The 21,167-nt window shown below is 33.7% G+C and overlaps 1 long non-coding RNA gene across 1 annotated transcript in view; it reads right to left on the minus strand.

Moving 5' to 3' along the window:
• Nucleotides 1-19,171, minus strand: part of LOC146996825 (uncharacterized) — a 351,038-nt gene extending 331,867 nt beyond the window's left edge. Inside the window, exon 1 of the long non-coding RNA XR_015041706.1 lies at nucleotides 18,904-19,171. This is a non-coding gene — a long non-coding RNA (uncharacterized LOC146996825). The remainder of the gene's footprint in view (nucleotides 1-18,903) is intronic.
• Nucleotides 19,172-21,167: the final 1,996 nt, after the last annotated feature.

Genomic DNA, 21,167 nt, shown 5'->3' on the forward strand with positions numbered 1-21,167 from the left:
TTCTGCATGTACTTCCTGTAAATACTGGTTGCAAATAAACTTCGTCATTCTTCTTCTCCTAGCTTCCGCCATGCCAAGATCCACGCTTCTTTGCTTGTCCGTCAAAAATGATATCGCCCCATTGGCATCTTAACCAATCACAGATTTGCTATATTTATACATCAGACTTTGTATAAATACTCTTGGCACAATAAACTACGTCATTCCATTTCTTAAGTGCTGCTGTCCCGTCTCCGCGCCGCTTCGCTTCTCAGATGTCTACGTCATTTCTTTAAAAAAACAATGTATATATAATTTTATCATATTTAATTATGATTGAATAAGTGTCTATCAAACTAACTGGATATGTGTGAAAATAAAGACTGGTGATTTGTCGGGATCCAGTTTCGTCATCTTAGTCTCGTCTTGCCATTCTGCCATCATGACTACGCAGCAAAATAAATACAGAAAATTTAGAATTATAAATTCCGCCCCTCCCCCAATTTTGATAAAGAGCACCTCGGAGAGGGATGGCCCCTCTTTTCCGTACCATCAACCTCTCATGCCGCATGCCTCAAGACCCCCATGCCGCACGTACACTATACATTTACAGACATCTATTTCTTCTCCTGGATTCGAACCCATGCCCTTCGGTACGGCAGTCAGCGACGCTAATCACTACACCTTTTGCCTTTGAGATAAAAATATTTATAAATAGCATATCTTTAGAGTTTCCGATAGACTGTCTCGCTCTGGAGATAAAAATATTTTATTCCGTCCAGTTTGCTGCCATTGCTTGCATTGGAATTGTGGAGTTTCTTAATCAAAAACTCGTTAAAATTTTACAAAATGTAAAATCGATAATAAAACAAATTTTAATACTCAAAATTCGGGCTTCCAGGTGCCCATGAACGGGTGGAGGATTACGTTATTCAAAATTTGATGGCTCTAGGTCCGTTAATTGTTCACAATGAAAGAAACATTCATACATTCATGCAGATTCTTCGTTATTTAATTTCTTTAAATATAATACAGGGCAAAAATGTTTGCTGACAAGAATTTGAAAAGTGGTACAGCCGTTCGACGCAAAATGCCGTTTCGAGACTAATAGCCCTTCTGGGCTAACGCCCATTTGGCTAAAAAAAAGAGAGACTTCTGAAACTACACATTTTACTAAAAGAAGGTAAAATTCTAATTACTTCAATCGTGTCACCTTTCAAAGACGGAGTTTAGAAATCCGGTGGCAAAAAGAGTAAGAGAAGGCGTGAAGATGCATTCTTGTCATATAAGATTAAATATCGCTATTACTATGAAACAAAACAGTTTTAAATTCTCTATTTACTAGATTCAAAGCCTTTCCTCTGAACCCAGTTTTTTTAGGCAGGGTTAATATCCGTAAAGGAAGAACAAACATACCAATAGGAAAACCTACCGCAGAGATAGCTATCCAACTGAAAGTTATTTTCACCGTACAGTGTCATAAAAAATACCTTCACTCAAGGAGTACCTATTTTCGTCATACTACATTATGAAGACAAAAAATAATAATAAAAACCGTAAGCTTTACCTGAAGTGCAGGAAGTGGGGTCTTATAATAAATATATGGATTTTTTTTATTATTATTATCTAGGTGGTAGCATGTAACATGGGGTGGTCCTAGTAGTGTGATAGATGATGCTTTTAAAGAATGAATGATGCGAATGTGTTGGCGACAATTGGCGAGCATTTTTTAGATGCATTTCAGTCCCCGCTTTTTTTAAGTATTATTAGCATTTTTTGCCGCTGTAGATAAAAAATGCTGCAGTAGCGGGACAAGAGAAGAAGTTATGGAAAAAGATTAAAAGAAGGTTTTGTTTTGGAAGAGAAGTCTTCGTTGCTTGGCTTTAAAAAACTAGCATGAGGATTAAAAAAAAAAAAAAAAAAAAAAAAAAAAAAAAACGCTTTACATGGTAAATTTCTTTCGAACACAAATAAAGTAAGTCAACAAACTATTGTTGAGAAGTATATAATAATCTACATGAATAATCGAAAGAAAATAATAGAGACAATTTGTTACCATTAATATTACTGAAATTTTCACAAAATTCGCTTCACTATTCTAATTGTTTTAACTAATTCATATTATAAATTTTATAATAGCAATATCTTGCATTTGATAACATAATATTTTTACTTCAGATTTATCACTTCATATACTAATGTACAAGATAGCATAGATTATGAACTGTTATCTTTCCAGTTTATTGCTAACCAGCCCTTTCAATGGCCGAACGGTTATAGCTAAAGAAAGTTAGGTCCAAATCTCAGTTCTTGTTGACTGAAGCCACACACTCGTGGTTTAGTCTCATCCATCTCCACCAAATCTTTTGCGACTTCATGGGGGTGTCAAACTTTAGCTGGTTAGTGTATTGAGGCAATACCTATTCGATTCTGTAGGGAAGTCTCTAGTGCCTCATGCAATTTTACTTGTTTATCTGTGCTTTTGTCCTTGTATAATACAAATACAAATCAATTTTGTAAAGTTATTCCTCCCCATACAATCTTCAAATTCTTTTCATTACTTAATTAATTAATTAATCATACTAGGTGGGTTGAGAAGCTCATAGGGTACCCTTGGAATTTTAAGTAAACTATTTTTTAAAATATGTTGACATAACGGCATTTCATTTAGTTTGCAAAGACTTTGTAAATGTCAGTGAGTTATTGTCCTCAGTACAATCAACTCAAAAAATCATAGGTTAAATCGCAAAAAACTTTGACCTCTCCAAGTGGGTTACAACTAAAGTTTGACCTCTCCAAGTGGGTTACAACTAAAGCGAGTATTTTTAGAACGAAAGCGTGGATTATCTACAATAGGTGATAATAATTAGGCATCTGCCTTAAAATATTCAAATATTAAAACTATATCTTTTAAAATAAGGAACCTGGTTTCGTTCTTAGCTAATCATTGTAAAAAGGGGCACTTAACCACTTCGGACGGCAATCGGACTCTAAGCGGTCTCCAACCAATACTAAGCCTTTCAAATTCAGGTAGCCGATTCAACGCAAAGGGCAGTGTCGTACAATAAGGAAGCTGTTTGCATAGCAGAAGATATGAGTTCAGTTAACCCTCGCTAGCTTTTAAATTATCTTGTGCGTGCTTTAATTAGCATAATCTTCTGGTCTGAGAGAATATTTGATATATAAATTGACGGGAAGCTAGGATAGCATTTAAATAAGGCTTAACTGCTGCAAGAATTGCCACATTCTTGCTTTTCAGTTTATGCGTAAATGACGTAGAAAAGTCGGCAGACAGCATTATTGTAAGATATGCAAAATGGCTCTACACGACTTACCATTCATCCGGAAATTTTTTTAGTCACAAATTGCAGAAACCTATCGATATTATAACAGACTATTATATGGAATGGTGATTTATAACTGACACGAACACGAATATCAGTCAATAACATTACTAAAAAATCTGATGTATGCACCACATGACTTCCTTGTACGGAATATTAAATTGTACCCATTTTTTCTTGCATTTCATTTAAACTTATTGGATTGGATTAAATCTACTCCGTCGATAGCGCATAAATCACAATAGAATAAATGCACTCTTTAAAATTCACTATATATATTTACCATAGCGACACTCTGGCCCTAGTTTCACTTAACAGCGTTATATTTCGTTCAATTTTTAACTCAGAATGCACAAAATTTATATCATCTTAAGAATTATCTAATCGTTGCCACATGTTCTGTTCAAGTACTATAATAAATCTAAAACGATGTATAAAATAAATTAAGCAAACAAAACAAAAAAGAAACAGTTTTTCACAGACGATTGAGTATTTCTCATTCAATTAATTCAGTTCTCACTTCGCGACAAAGCAAAAATACATTAAAACTCAAGATGTCTGTATTGAAAATTATGAAGTAATCTTAAACACATATTTCCTCGAATAAATTCCAGAATGGATTAAGCATGATTTAATTCCTAACAATAAAAGAAGGCGTTATCTTTATTCTGTTTTTTCATATTATTATGTTAATAATTCTTCGTTTTAAATGTTAATCATAAGCAATGTCCCTTTAATATCGTCACTACATAAAGGCGCTCCCTAGACATTTGCACGACGGTGCCGATTAGGCTTGGCACGGGACTGCCAGTAGACACCGTGTTATTTTAGCTAGATCTGTGGCACCTGACATTACATAAACCCATTGTTTTATTCTATAGGAAGCCTTTGCGGCTACAGGTAAGTCTTCTAAATTCACAATCATGTTAGAGAAATGTAGCAAGAGTTCTCAGCGTCATGGAACAGTTGCATATTTCGCGCCAGCTCCTGAGTGCCAAGAATGGAAAGCATTTCATTCTAAAATTTTCTAATATCAATTTGGCACCTTCTGGATGCTGCGGCGGGGACTAATGCCCCTTGCCACCCGTCCAGCTATGCCACTGCGCGTTAGAAGACAGCATTAAGGTTAATCAACTTAAGACAAATCTTCTCAACAGAGGAATATTTCCATTGCTTTGTGCAGACATGGATAGCGGACACAAACAGCTTGTTCATCGTTCTGAAATTCGTTGGGTGAGGTATTCACAAGGCTCTTTGGATTAAGACAGGGAGTCCTGCTATTTGTAAATGAAATTGACGAAGATTTTACATCCTTTCTTTCTGGTGATATATAGATATTTATGGTGGCATACCTTTCAGATGTATTCTAAAAACTAAATGAAGTGAATCTCTGTCTGCAAGACAAATCTTTGACCCTGCTCAGGGTTATGAGAAAATAAAGGGATTTGAGAGAATACTTGGTTTGTTAATTACTTGTGTAAAACAAGGAAATGATATCTTTATTAGAAGCAAATTAGTTCGCATCAGGGAACTCTGAGACCATAGTTTGAAATTTACTTTCCAGGAAGCAAATGTAATGAATTTTCCTGTGTTCATGATCCTTTCCAGTACGATTTTCAAAATAACAAATAATTATCATTGAATGAGAGACAACAGTTAATTAAACCCCCTAATGACACCAGATTTAGCCGCTTATTATATATTTCAATCTCAGATTTAAGCTTGCCAGCACACCTCCAAACATGTAACAGTTGTGCATGAATCGACATGCTCATCCATCTTATTAGTGTGAGTAGCAACATTTATTGAATTTTCAGTTAGTAACATCATAAGGTATTTTCTCCTCTTTTCCGCATTCCTTCGCTGTCGTGTAATTGGAAGCATACTCGATGCGTATTCCAGAGGTCCAGGGTTCGAGTCCAGGCGAGAGCACTGCACATATTTCACGTCGTCTCTATAAGTGGCGCCCGAACTCAAATGGCGGTGTACGACAGTTCATCACCACCAGGACGACTAGGTCCTCTAATCCAAAGTCAGCCTTTAAAAGAGAGAGTATATAAGGTATTTTCTCTCTCCTTTCCGCATGTCTTCGTAGTGTAAAGGCCCGTTTCCACTACTGCGTATGCGTTGCGGTGCGTATGCGTTTCTCCAATCAGCGAGCGAATTCACTTTGATTGACATCTGCAATCCGGTCGGTGTGCGGTGACGGATGACATACGGATGGAGTTCAACAATGTTCAACTTCTATCCGTATGTCTGCGGTTGCGTTGGGGTCACGTGGTGAAAAAGGAGCAATCAGGTGCAGTTACTAAAAATTAATGGCAGCAGAAGTAGCGATGAACGCTCGCTAATAGGGAAAGAATGTTTTGCTAAAAAATGCTTATTTCTGAATTAACATTATAGCGAGAAATCTGCGTGCTGAAAATGACAGCAATCAGCTGAATTTAGTTTAAAATGATAAGAAAAACAAGATAACTGCAACTACAGTGCTTGTTCATTCAAGAAAATCAGCGGCAAAAATTATCATTCCAAGTCCATGAAATAGCAAAATTTGTTCTGATAATCATTTTTTAGTTCTGCATACTCATTTAGCTTTAATGAAAATGAATGTCTGACTATATCAAACTGCTATAGCAAATTAGATATGATTAAAAGATTTGCTATTTTTTTCTTTTGAAACAGGTAAAAACTAAAAACGTTAATTATAAATTAAATTTGATAGCCTTTTAAATACTCCAGTTCATTGAAGAGTATGTTAAATTTGTATTTCCCTTTATAAATATATCTTTTTGGATAACATATATTTGTAAGCACATGAAATATATTTTTAGCAGCCCGTTTAACTTCAATCGGAACGCCACTTTAAAACATAATGATTTTTCCAAAAAAATGTACTAGAAGCTGAAGAACAAACTCTGGTGAATTTTTCAGACAATAGCAAAGTGAAATAGGACCAAAAAACTTAAGTTTTAAGAATTGATTTACTTGATAATGTATATAACCCAAAATATGCATGCGACTTACGTGTAATCCTAGCTTAGTGGTAAAGCTGATGGTAACGATGTCCATTTTTTTGGAGTCGTGAGTTCGAATCCCATACGCTTTTTGCACCATGTCTGCAACTTTCTTACCTTTTTATTCCAATTTGATCTATATTCGTGTTTTATAATTTATTTCTATTATTATATGCATTAAATATATTGTTTTATTTATGCTCTTATTTATTTAAATTTTTCCCGCAAAAAAGTTTGAAAATTATATAATACTAATTTAAAGCATATCCTGTACATATATATTTGAATTTAACAAACATTCTCTATTCGTAAAAAGCAAATTTAAAGTTAATTAAATTTAAATGAAATTTAATGCAAACAAAGAAATGATTAATTATTGCTGTGCAAGTATCAAAATCCATGAATAAATATATAATTCCAAAAATTTATTAATCCTTAAAAATTTATAAAAATGCATAAGTGAATAATGGGATAGATTATTAATCCTAAAAAAATTATAAAAATGCATAAGTGAATAATAGGATAGATTATTAATCCTAAAAAAATTATAAAAATGCGTAAGTGAATAATAGGATAGCTTATTAATCCTAAAAAAATTATAAAAATGCATAAATGAATAATAGGATAGATTTAATCCTAAAAAACTTATAAAAATGCATAACTGAATAATAGGATAAATAAATTTTTGGAATTATATATTTATTCATGGATTTTGATACTTGCACTTGATTTACATATGCTCTCAGAATTTAAATGATATTGTATATTTAGTTCGCAGCAATAATTAATCCTTTATTTGTTTGCATTAAATTTCATTTAAATTTAATTAACTTTTAATTTTTACGAATAGAAAATGTTTGTTAAATTCAAATTTCATTCCTTGCAGCAATGGCGCAAGAGAATTATTTAAATTTAATTTATTTTGAAACCCTGCAGATATATATATATATATTTTCGTTTCACTTTTATGTGAATGTATATACATGTGCTCAGACTTTGGGATGTTTACGACTCTAAACTTTCATTCCAATTAACATGAGACAGTATTAATGCCCTAAACATTTTTTTAACAAAAAATTACTATAATAATTGCTTTTAAATTCAGTCCTCTCCTGCAGAAGCGCAGGAATTAATTAATTAAATATTTCCATTTTCTTTACCTAATGTGTGTATATATAAAGAGAAAAATCTTATTTTTATAACTTCTTGTATAAAAAGAGATATGAATTAAAAATGTTTAAATTAAAAATAATATTTTATGGATTATGTATAAAATATAACTGCCCATAGTGCATTTTAAAACAAACGAGATTTCTAATAAATTATCCAGCTATGACCCTGAAGTCAGCGGTATACAAGCATAGCAAATTTTGCTTAAATATTGTGAACCTTTCCTTACAGTTGCTCTGTACTTTTAAAGTACCAACTATTTTTTAATCCCTTTAACATTTTTATTTTATGTTATTTATTTGTTTACTTTTTCACTAACATTACATTTTAGTTTTAATAATATAGATATTATTTCATAATATTTAAGGCTTCTAGAAACACATTTTTTTTTTTTTTTTTTTTTTAAATTTAGTTCAGCTTCTATGGAATTCGTGATGTTCATAATATGCATTATAACCTTACTTATCTAAAATTCCATATCAAATCCAAAACAAACAATACTCGCTTAAGCGGGAAAAATTCAGTCGTCGTAACTTGCGAACTGCTTGCGCCAAAATATTACAGTGACACCTAGCGGCGGAAAATGAAAATATTTTACACATACGCAGCAGTGGAAACGCTTGTACGGATGCCGTAGGCGTGTCTTCAATTGACGCAACGCGTTCGTACGCAGTAGTGGAAACGAGCCTTAACTGGAACGACGCATGTACGAGGGGTCCAGGGTTCGAGTCCTGGCGAAGCCACTGCATATTTCCCACGTCTCCTGCTTCAAAATAACCTAATAATTCTAAAGGTTATCTAAACTCTAATAGCAATGAATTATCTAAAACGAATATAGATTTTCTCTTAATTTAATTACTTAATACCAATATTAAATTAAATGAATTTTAATTCATAATATTTTAAATATATAAATATACTGGTAGTAACATAGGCTAAAAAATTACTTTCAAACGAAGAGAAAGTTAAGGCGGTCAGCACAACAGTCTAATTTATATCGTAAAAATGGTCTCCACTCGAAAAAAAGTTTGAGAAACGTTGCTTTAAATTAAAAATAAAATTTAACAGGAATTATTTATATTCAGTTTAAAAGCAAAAATTAAATAATATTTATTTCTAAATTTAATTAAATTTAATTATTTTTTTTTTTATTAAATGTGTAATGTGTTAGTAAGCCGTTTGTAAATAACTGTAATTTTGAACAAAAAAAAAAAAAAAAAAAAATGTTCCCGTTTATGAAGTTTTTAAAATTTTAATCCGTTGTATGCGGATTCTCAGTAGGTTCTGGTATAGAAAAAGAAGAATCAGAAAGGGGTGCGCTTAGGGTTAGAAATATGGAGCATGAAAGCAAAAACTTCTAGTTAACATTAACTCATATAATACATAAAAACGGGTATCACTTTACGCCTTATACGAAACATTTCGCTTATTTCGGTAGCAAAAAAAAAAAAAAAAAGTATTTAAGCTTTAGATTAATTCCACACTTCTGCTCAAAAAACGCAAAATAAACAAAAAAATACGCTAAGCTTCTATATCATTTTATGTTTTGGAACTGCTCCGGCAAAAATACCAGATCTCTCTCTGCTGCTATCATTATACTTTTTTCCTCGTATAAAATATATTTTTCCATGAGTCAGAACTTAAGCGTCTTGACATCTCACTTACATCACAGGGGGGAGGAAAATTTCTGTGGGGGAGGGAATCAGGAGTTGACAGTTGCCCAGAAAGGAGGAGGCGTGAAAGGGGAAAGCGCGTCGAAAATGTAGTGTAATATATTTCCCCCCCCCCCCCGTGTAGAACTAAAAGGAGGCTTTTTTTTCCTCTGTAGTCCTTGTCTGGAGTTGACTGACAGTAGATATGCCCTCTGAGTGTTGAAAAGGCCTAAAATTTATCGCTCGTTTGGCGCCGGAAATGCGTACTTATGTTCGTGCTATGCCCAAAATAATTCATAGTAACTGCGGCAATTACGTTAAACTACAAAAAAGTTACCAACAGTAACAGAAATTCCATAATTTAATCCACTACCAACTAATTGGAAAAAATAAGTCAAAATTTCCATTTTTTTTGGGGGGGGGGACTGTATGTTTTACAAAAAATAGCTGTTAATGTACATGAAATTATACTTTTACTTATTGTAATATGATATATATATCAATGAAATATATAAACGCCTTTATATATTCAGTAAAACCATTCACAGCTGAGATTATACATAGACATTAGTAATGAATATAATGTCATGATAAATAATCATGTGATTATGCATAAACATGAGTAATGATCATGTGTTCATCTCCCGTGATTCCAATGATAATCTCTGCAGAATATCAAAATCTCTAGAATCGTGAGTGGTCGTCTAAGTGAGTTTCATTGTACTTGTAGACTCGGAGAAAAATGGATATACTGAGCACGCACTCTAACTTACATTAAAAAATACTGCTGTTACTACTCCTAATTCTAAAAATATGGAATTAAAACAACCTAAGTCATACTTAAAAGAAGTACACAAGGAAATAAATTGTATCTGGGAGAACTAATGCAACTCTGTTCCCTAAGGCAGGAGAAGATATGAACTAATCAATGTAATAGACGGAAAAAGATGTCTCAGTAACCCTCCTTTAAAACAGTTCATATCTAAACATGGACCCTTCTCATTACTCTAAGAGAAATATCTCTCCCTCAGACAACTGTGTTTGCGGCTAAAGAGAATCGCCAGAGTACTACCTGTTCTCATGTCCAATTAACACAAGCACATCACAGCGTTAGACCAGCTACAAACGAACTCGAATTCGGAAGACATATAATAAATAATCCAAAATATCATCACAAAATCAACAATATTGTTAAATACATTTCGGAAAAAGGACAAGATTTGTGAACAATAACTGTTCGAAAAAGTCTTGATAGCAGGATACAAATTCTTCTAACTAATAATCGCATAAAATGTTTTGGATGCACGGAGCTTCTGTAGGAGCAATGGTGTGCACGGCGAGCTTCTGTAGGATGCTTCACTGCAATAGTAGCATCACGGGCAGTACCTGCATCACAATATGGTAAAATGCTGGTGTTCTCATATTACACATTGGCTACAATTAACGTGGAATCACTGCCACTCGCAAAAGTGACAATTACATTGCATAAACTAAAATAGATTATTTACAATGCAAAATTTTAAACGACCGTCCCATCGGTTTACTTTCAATTATACACTGAATCAACAAATTCAAAATCTTACCGGGAAGGAATACAAGACCTTCGAGGTGCTATCTTAAATTTATTGCAGATAATAAAATAAAACAGAACTAAATGTAATGCATTTATTCTTACTTATTACGTGCTCCGCCCTTAAGCACTACTTTGGAAGGGAGGGATGCCCCGTAGAGGCCTTTTTAAGGGAAACTGGCTCATATCCACGTTACATATGGGGAAAGCCACGAAAACACCCATGCAGCCATCCTGTTCGCCAGGACTCGAACCCCGTACCGAACTAGCAGTGTTCAGTGGCTTTGACCGCCCGGCCACTGGTGAGCCAAGTAATGCATTTAAGCTTTGAACAGTAGTACAACCGGTCAGTTAGTTATTATAGATATCACCACGACGACTTTTTTTTTTTTTTTTTAAACCCTTTTAACTTATTTTCACAAATTTGTATTTGCTCGGAGAAAGCAAGCATTGAGATGATAGAATGTTTAAGAAATGATTTAGCATAACTAGTTAGAAGAAATAAATAAATCGTACAACATTATATTCGATGTAAAAATTAATTTCTAAGTACACACCTTTTTTGTGTGAAAATTAGGAAATTAACGTATAAGGTAGTACTTTGTAAACTTTTTCTTTTTTAACATGTTATTGACTATTAGGTTTCAGAGAACTTTCAAAATCTAAATAAATTTTTTCAACTATAAAAGTTTTAATCCGTGATTACTAGTTTTAAACTTCAAATTGCATCAAGAAATATAGCCCATAGTTGGTATGCTCATTTTCTATGGACACATAAACGAAAGACAGTTTCTAGAAATCTTTTGCCGCATATAGTAAGTTATTCATAGAAATGATTAATAATTTTAAGTCAAAACAGGTGACCATTTTCACTGAAAATGATACAAATGTATACCAGACATTTACTAAATAAATGAAAAATTTTAACGTAAAATAGATTCAATAGTTTCACTGAAAAATATTAATGATACCAAAAGTACACGTTATTAATTAGATAAACGAACACGTTTAAAATAAAGTAAGGTCAAAACTTTTACTGAAAAAGAGGATGACAAGAAAGAATATTTATCAGACAAACGGAATAGTTTTAAGGTAAAAAAAAAAAGCTGAGTATTTTCACTAAAAAGTGATGGTACTGAAATATATATGTTATTTACCAGATAAACTTTCATTACATATAATGAAAATTTATATCAGTAAAAGTATAAAAAATATATAGTATTAAAAATATAAATGAAAAATTAATTATAGTAATTATGTTGAGCTCGAAAATTTGAATATTTACCTTCAAATAGTAACTTAACCGTAAATAAATAATTTCAGTGCTATTTGAAAGGGAAAATAAAAGAAATATAAAATCAATTAATATTTATTTTACGAACTAATACGTTGTTGAAAATTTAACATCAAATCTTCGTTTTGGGTTATTATGTATTGCGTTATTATGAATATACTTTCGACTTTTATTCTATGAAATTCTGACGCTTCTTAAAAATTGCAATCTGAAAATTTCAGACTAGAGTATATCTTTTCATTAAGAGTGACACTCGTTCAAACTATTCTTTTTGAAATAAAAAGTGCTCCCATTTGTTCAAAATAAGTGTTGAAAAATACGTATCAGCAAATAAGTTTTTAATTATCAAGCGTCAGAATTTTGATATTGCATCAGAAGACAACTTGATGTAATTAACTTTTTAATTGCTATCTATCGAAGGAACTAATGAATAACAAAAAAGAATTCGCTTACTCGTATATTTGATTTATTTCTTAAAAGCTGTTGCTTATGCATCAGTTAGTTCTCAAGAGAATCTTAAAAAAAAAAAAAAAAAAAAAACTCGCGTTGCATTGCTTTATATCCGTTTTCATCGTTAGCAAACGCAAATATGAAGCTTTGACATTTTCTTACATTGTCAATTGAAGTTTTTCTCTCTTCCATTACCTTCTACGAGCCTTTAAAAGCACGAATATATACACTGTAGCAAAATTCAGAGCATATTAATAAAATCCTAACGGAAGCAAGCAACTGCTTTTATTTATTATTCTCAAAGTGTTACAGGAATACGCATCAACATGTATTTGGATACGACTTCGGGCAGATGTAAAACGGTATCATCGTTTTATAAAAATGCAATACATTAAAAAAAATATTTATCAAAGCATTCTTGATCTACGTGACTAAAACGAAATCGTGAGACTACTAACTGTGGCAGATCAAATTTGGCAAAAAGGAATTTATAAGAACTGAAAGCAGTCTTTCTTGCATGTGTTATGCTTGAATAAAATTTTGAGAATGCCAGAACAAAATTCTTTTATAGGCACCCTACGATTTTATTTTTGTGATATTATAAGGAATTACTACATTCTCTCGTACTTGCTCTAGTAGTGTAAGTAGGAGATCTGTTACTCGAATTCGAACAGGAGGATAGCTGATTTTTATGTCTCCTGTTCCGCAAAATCTAATGTCTTTACAGGTACAGGTAGAAGCTAAGGCAAGCATCTCTGTAGTGCTCAGGTGACTGAGATACTGCTTTACCTAGCTTAATTTGTTAAACTTCCTCCCCAATATGGAAATCCGAAATAGAACATCCCGGACGGGGAGGGTACGAGGGTGTTCCACCCCTCTTGCCCCTACCATCAACCTCTCGAGGGGATATTTTGAGGGCCCCCTTGCCGTGCACGCACTATACAGCTATATCTTCTTTGGGATTCGAAGTCGGGACCCTTCAGAACAGCAGTCAGCGTCACTAGACACTATCCCGTCTAGGCGGCGATATCTGTACAGTGGTATTCGAATTAAAAATGTGATACACAATAACTCATCACCATTTAGACTTGTTCGACTAAGCCTCTTGCCTCTCCCTACTGGCATTTTAAATGAAGAAGATTGGAAAAATTATCGCATCTCCTCGTACGTACTCTGATGGTAAGTGTTTAACCCGTCCATTTGGTAATTGGAAGATTCATGGTTCAATTCCTGGCGAGGACCTCAATGATTTTTCCTGTTACTTGCTTGAAAAAAGAACCCGATAATTCGTCACCACACGCGTTTTGTCGACTAGCGTTGGTGCCTCTCCCGATCGCCCATTAAGTGGGAGAGAATATAAGAAATTATCGCATTCACACGTGCGTGTTCTCTTGGTGTCAGAGGTTAACACGCCCAACCAGAAAGTGGAAGATCTATGGTTCAAATCTCGGCGATGGCACAATTGATTTTTCGTGTCTCTTTTCCCGAAATTTTCTTTATAAAATATGATAAAATAAGTTATAATGGTAAAAAACACATTTTTATTTTTAATGCATTTTACTAAAATTGTGTAATTTAAATGTTTTATACATATAAATTTACTTCATTGTTATTCAATAGGCAAAATTTTATTTGAAATTAAGTTTAACTATTTGTATGCCATTTAGTCATTGGCACGTTTTCAGTTTAGATGTTAGATAACAACAACAAAATTTGAATCATTAAACCCGTTCCATAGAACCTGCTGCGAATTACTGAAAATGTAAAAATCCATGGGTTTAGGGAAGGAACTGGAATTTTTTCTTGCGTATTGTTTGTTGTTGCACTCACTCCTGATAACTCATTTTTTTTTAGCTTTACTATTAAGCATCAATTTCATTGTACTTTTCCATATACAATATAATAGAAAAATCACAAATATTTTTACAGCAAAATAACAGCTTATGTTTAAAATTCCCGATGCAGTTTTCAGTGCTGCCATAAAACATATTTTCATTTTTTCAGTCTTTCCTCAATTCAGCATATCAATGTTCAGTTTTCTTAGTAAGATAACTTAAAAACCTTAAGAGATATCGTGTGTTTCAGGTGACGGGACAGAAAATCATCGCCGCTCAGGTTATCGTAACGCCCAGAGTATCAAATAATGCATATGCTTGGGAAAGTGGGTCTGCGTGTTCAAATTAAAAACGTGGAACAATGAGTTATTTTCTTCTTAGTAAAAAATTGCTAGGGCCAGTAATATTGGGGATTGATTTTTTATGTGCGGCGGGCGTAAAATTAAATTTTCAGGCTGCCACATTGCAGGTACAGATGGATAAGATACAAAAGCAGGAAGTCCAAGCGCCGAAAATTGAACTCGGCCATCTGCCGAAGGAAGAAAACGGTAAACTGGAAACGCCGATAAGAAAATTTTCACTACTAATTCGATTCTAAGCTCGGCTACGCAACCAAACTTTGTGTCACGGAATAGATACAGGAAACGCTTTCCCTGTAAGAGCTAAGCCCTATAGATATGATAAAATTAAGGAGAAAATAATCGAAATGCACATTAGGCAAATATTAGAAAATAAAATTATATTCCCTGCAAGCAATCCATAAGTGAGTCCTATTATATGTAAGAAAAATAATCTTTCACCTTCGGACCATAACTGCCGTCGATTATCATAAACTCAATAGTATTACTAAATATCAATTATACCCGTTTCCAATAATAGAAGAAAACATACGGAAAATAAAATCTACAGAATAATTGACGACTTTAGATTTAACTTTCGGCTATTTTCAAATCGGCTTTACGTCAATTTGAAAATCGGAACAGCTTTTTCTCACTAAATCAGGCGTATATGCCTTTTTAAAGATGTCATTTCAACTAAGCGACGCTCTGGCAACATTCCAAAGGGAAATGGATATACTTTTTAAGCCCCATGCATTTGTAAGTGCATGCGGCTTCATTGCAGTTGCGGCGAACACATTGAATGTCTAAATGAAGTATTTTCGCTGTTAAAGCTGGCCTCGAAGTGTAAGTTCGCCGCAAAAGAACGTCTTTACCTTTATAAAATTTCCCCAAAAGGTATTGAAACAGAGAATTCAAAAGTAGTAGCCATTAAAAATTATCCGCTACCAAACACTGCAAACAAATTGTCATCATTTCTCGGCATGTGCTCTTCTTAAAAATCGTTTTTTTAAGGACTTCGCGAAAATAGTTGAACCCTTACTAAATTTAAAAAAGGAAAAAAAAAAAAAAAAGATTTGCGTGGACTGCAGAATCCAGTGCGGCATTCGAACAAATTAAACAAACTCTAATTCAGGCAGGCTCGGGTGTTAAATTCCCGGAGGGGGATCAGAACTTGGAAATCGCTGCAGATTCTTTCAACTATACAGCTGACGTCATTCTGTCTCAATACGGTCAACCAATACCGTTCTTTATAAAGACGCTAAACCCAACGCAAAGAAATTATACAGCCACAGAAAGGGAAACATTAACTGTGTTACTAGCAGTTCAAAAAGTCTCGAGTATAATTTGAAAAGGCGCCGATAACAGTGTATTCAGACCATGCTCCCGTCGGTCGGTTATATTCAGGAAAGAATTTATTCCCAAGACTTATCAGGTGGGCCCTTAAACTGCAAGACTACAATTTAATTATGAAGCATATACTGGAAAAAAGACAATGTTGTAGCTGATAGACCTCAAAGATCACTTGCTCATCAGACTCATCAGACACAGTTATTGCTGAATTGAAAGGAGACCCCGAGATTAAAAATATTTATACTTATCTTAAAGACCCTGATAATTATGAGCACACAGATATTGAAGCAATTAGAAATATAGCAGCACACTAGGAACTCATCGATAAATTATTCTTCTCTAGCGAAATAACTAATGAAAACCATGATTTAAGACCAGTTATCCCAGCTAGTTTACGACTAAGTATTTTCCACGCAGGAATTGCATGATTCGACTATTTCAGGCTATTTTGGCATTAGGAGAACGATACAAAGAGTCCGGGAGGCAGCATATTTTCCGCAGATGCAGACATTTGTGAATGTGCCATATGTGTCAGCTAGTTAATGATATTAATTATAGCCTAGTCAGGTATTTAAATTAAATCAAGACCAGCTTCCCTAATTAACTGGTCGGAATAGACTTAGTGGACCGATACCCACAGAAACAAATTAATAAAAATAGATACTTACTTGTTATAGTGGACCATTTTCGGGAGGAGTCGACTGAGATTTTAAAGGACCCGGCTTCGAATCCCGGAGAAGGCATAGTTGTAACTGTCCGTCCCTTTATAGGAGGCAAAAGTGATCCATCTATTAGGTGCTTCCATGATAAAGTGACCACCACTTCTGGCCTTAGTAGTGGCCAAGCTGAAGTCAATTGAGGTACCGCCATTGAGGAAAACAATTTCAATTTCTTAACGTATTGTGTTGTACATATGCATTAAGTATTGTAATGGTATTTTGTTTCAAGATTGGAGGTATTTATTTTTAAAAGTAAAATGTTTGACGTTAGCTGTTAAAGGATGAATGAAAATGTTTAAATATCTCAGAGGAATGTAAATGAATTTATTGTAAAGCAAGCTAGAAGTACTAATAATAGCGACAGAATATTATATATTAAGTTCTAAGTTAGGCTCTTCAGACTGCACTAAAGTTTTAAATCCCCTACGGTGTTAGCTCATGATGTGTAGATTGAACGTAAGGTATTATCGAGGTCTGGTGTGTCTAAATTTTTAACATATAGGAAGAGGTTCAATAGGTAGTATGTTGGAAACACTACATTCAGAAACACACTCGAAAATTTTTACACATTTTTTTCTGGACAGCGTTGTGGGAAGTAATTTAATCTTCGAATAAATGAAACTGAAAGTTGAAGTTGAATGTTACGAGAAGTCAAATGACTTGTTTTCGAAAAATGTGATGTAACTAAGAATCACTGTAAAAAGTGCTATTATTAACGTATTTTCCTTCCAGATGACTGGAAGAAGAACAGCTGTTTCAAGAAATTATATATTGTTTATCCTTCCAAAAGACTGTAATGTAAGATACTTTAAACATTAGTTTAGATTTAGATCCTGGAATGTGAAAGTTGCCTCTTAATTTAAAAATCTCAACAAGACCATTCAAGACCTGTGATTCGTTTGCTTAAATTCTGACAAGGAAGAATGTAAAAACTTATTTATCTTTAATATAATCAGTTTTTGTTCAATTACGTATTTTTTCTATTTTCCTTCAATTCCCTTTCCTGCCAGAATGACATTTTAGTTTCGCGTGTTACGCAAGGTAGGGTAGAAAGATCCTTTTTGAGCTGATGTCTGAGTTACTTCAGACAGAGAGTGTTCTGCCATGTTGTTTCGCTAGTATTTAAGCTTGCTTTTTTACGGCCGTGCATATTAATTGCAGATTTGTATATGTTGCTCGTAGGGCTAAGACCCAACTCTCGTTAATTAGCTCTGCGCAGCTTCTCATCCTTTAAACTTCGTTTTAATTCTATACTTCTATTTTGAGTTGTACCAAAAGTATTGGCTAAATTTGTAAGCACCAAGAGTGCCATCTGTAAATCCTTTCTTGCGTTGAATAAACGGGTCTTTTCACCTTTCTCACGCCTTCTCATTGATACAGTTAGCAAATAATCGCTTCAGAGTTCAAATAAAGTCTAGCCAGCAAATTAAAGCTAATTTAGCTAGAATCTTATAAGTTTCGAAAAGGAAAACGAAACCAAGAAATTCCAAGATAGAGTTGCAGGTAACCAGAGTTTACTGCATTTGTATATAACGACCATTTATCTCTTATTTTAATATTTCAGGTTTCAGTTATGCACAGAATCAGAAATCTTTCGATCACTTTGTCATTCGGACATTAAGTTTGTTGAGAAATTTGTATTCCCCCTTGCGTCCGGATAATGCTCAAGCTGATAAATAATATAATTCCAAGGTAGAAGCTAAGAAATTGGTGGAAACTGTATCGTCCTGGTATGCCTATCCGAGGTGTGCTCTGTTGTGGTTTTTGACGTAGCCAGTAGCCGTGCATGGGCGTTTTTGTGCTTTTCGTATACAAGCCAGTTTTTCTTAAAAAGTCCTCCATGAAAGCATCCCTCCCATTAGACAGATAGCTCTCGAGTGCTTTTCCAGAATCAATTAAACCAAACCAAGATTATTTTGCTATTCCACACAATTGTTTCATAATACTTTCCAGCCTTTTTAAATTTAAAACACTCGCACATAATAGTTCTAATGAGAAGAAATGTTTCATAACTAATTTTTTGTGCACCAGAATTATCTTGGGGGAATATTTTGCATTTGTGCGTGTAGTTTTAATTCAGAAAGCAATTTTATTTTGGAAACTGAAACATCATACTTAGCCAATCCATAGCAGTAGCAATGGATAGGAAACTTAATATCTCAAAAAGAATTTTAAAATACAATACCATTCTTTCTGGTACATTTGTTTTGGCGACACGTCGAGAATGTTGGCGACATATCGTAGCACAAAGTAACCTCTCTCTTTAACATTTAGGAATCCTAAAAACAGCAGTTATCGGTGCCTGGAACTGGGATTAAAGCGTAGCAGCTGCTTCACGCCACTTTGTGACATCTTGCTCGTCAAACGCCAATTTAAAAGCTCCGCTTTTCCTAAATATAGCAGCTCGCTTTCTTGTCTAACATCGTGCAGACCTTTTCACAATCACTATTTCGCCTGGAATGGGTCATAGAGCAACACCCTTCTCCTTCTGGAAAGAATATTTTTGAAGTAAGAATAAATAACGGTGTTAGAAAATTTTATCACATTTTCCAGAGAATAACAAAGAATTACTTATCGTGTATTTTCAGATTCAGGCCTGGAATATAATGTTAAGCATCACTGCATTTCTTTCAAGTTAAAAAGAGGCAATAATTGGCCATGAAGAGGGGTTTTGTTACTTTCTGAAATTTAATCCATTGTCGCACTCTTAAATTATCAGCCGTGTTCTTCAGGCATATAAAAAGAAGTCATAGTAAAAGAAATTCTACTAATTTTTAATATCAACTAAATTCTACTATTACTTCTAATAAAATTATTATTACTAAAAATTGTTTAATTTTTTAATTAGTAGTAGGACAATAACAATCAATTCTACTAATTTAAGCGCTAAAAAATTATTCAGACTTGATAAAGTAGAAATCGCAGAGAAATTGATATAAAAGCTGAATTCTTATTTGCATTACAAATGAAGAAAACCAGAAAAATTCAATTATCCTTCGGAACAGAAAATTTTAAAAATAGGTTCTTCATACATATTGTATATGAGTCGTAATTTATGTGCCCATGTTAAGGTTCGATTTGTTTATTTACATTATTATTCCCAAAGGCACCAGAGCCGTCTGCAATTTCAAAAGTTCGCCTGTTTTTCTCTCAAAGTTTTCATATTTCAATGAAAAATTATAAGTTTTCCGTTCACCGAGGGGGGGAGGGGGGAGAAATTTATTAGTTTTTTCAGACTCACGCTTTATCTTTTTCAGGATCTTTCTTTCTGTCGTTTTACAAGAAAAATCTGTCAGAATTATATCTTCATCTTGTTTGTTATTTCAGTATTCCACTACTTTTTTATCTCAATTTCGTAATTAAAATCAAGGTACTTAAAACATCTCATTTATTTATTTACATAATTTTATTTATCATAATAGATTCAGCATGGCATTTAGAAACAGCAAGCAATAAAAAATATTTAATTTTAGAGAATAATACCTGAGATTTCATCATTGAATATTTGAAAGTTTTTGCCAGAAATGGGGGCCATTTTATTGTGGAGGCGCTTAATAGGCGGCCATCGTTGCCTCCTATAAAGGGACGGGGAGTTACAACACTGTCTTCTCCGGGATTCGAGCCCTGGCCCTTTGATACCGCAGTAGGCAACCTAACTACTATACCGTCTGAGAACTGAACATTTGTAAATTCTTTCTGCTCCAGTTTTACAGTCACTGTAAATCGAAGTCAGCGATCACTATTCATCCGCTGGTGGGCGACCTATGATAAGAGATTGAATTTAAACAAAAAGCAACAAGTTATAGATGCGATTTTCCGCAGCGAAAATGAAGGAACTAAATATAAAACAGAGGTTCGATTCGATGTACAAAGGAACATTCAGACAGCGCAGATATACACTTTAAAGAAAATAGTTTAATAATTCATCAGAATAAATTCATAAATTTATTAAAAATTTATGGTTAGAAATTGATTAAGATATAGTCACTTCAAAATAAATTACTTATATTCAATTTTGTGATACACACAAACAGAAACAGGCTAAGTGGTAAGAACGCCAACCATTCGAAGATCAACCCGGAATCAAATAACTCAAGAATGGGCTGTTGCATGGGAGTTTTCGTAGTTTTCTCATGTATAATGTGGATATGAGCAAGATTCCTTTAAAAAAAAGTCCCTCAAGACATCCCTCCTCGCAAATAGCCTTCGTATGCTTTGTCAAAATCTTTCTCCTTCAAGAGAGACTGGCACTGAGTTTCTCTTCTTCAAGGAATATTTTGAGAAAATAATTGTCCCTGTTTTTTGTTGTGTATGAGTATTTTTCAGTTTTGAAATTCGTTGATAATTTATAGTTGATTTGCTAGATCCTTTACCTTTCTATATTATTTTGAGCAAACACTTTCTTCGCTTCTCATTTAGAGGACTCACTGTGTGGATTCTGTCATTTGT

This window comes from Stegodyphus dumicola, chromosome 6, assembly GCF_044657685.1.
Source record: "Stegodyphus dumicola isolate Sdum_Otavi_A_Nest chromosome 6, ASM4465768v1".
NCBI lineage: Eukaryota > Metazoa > Arthropoda > Arachnida > Araneae > Eresidae > Stegodyphus > Stegodyphus dumicola.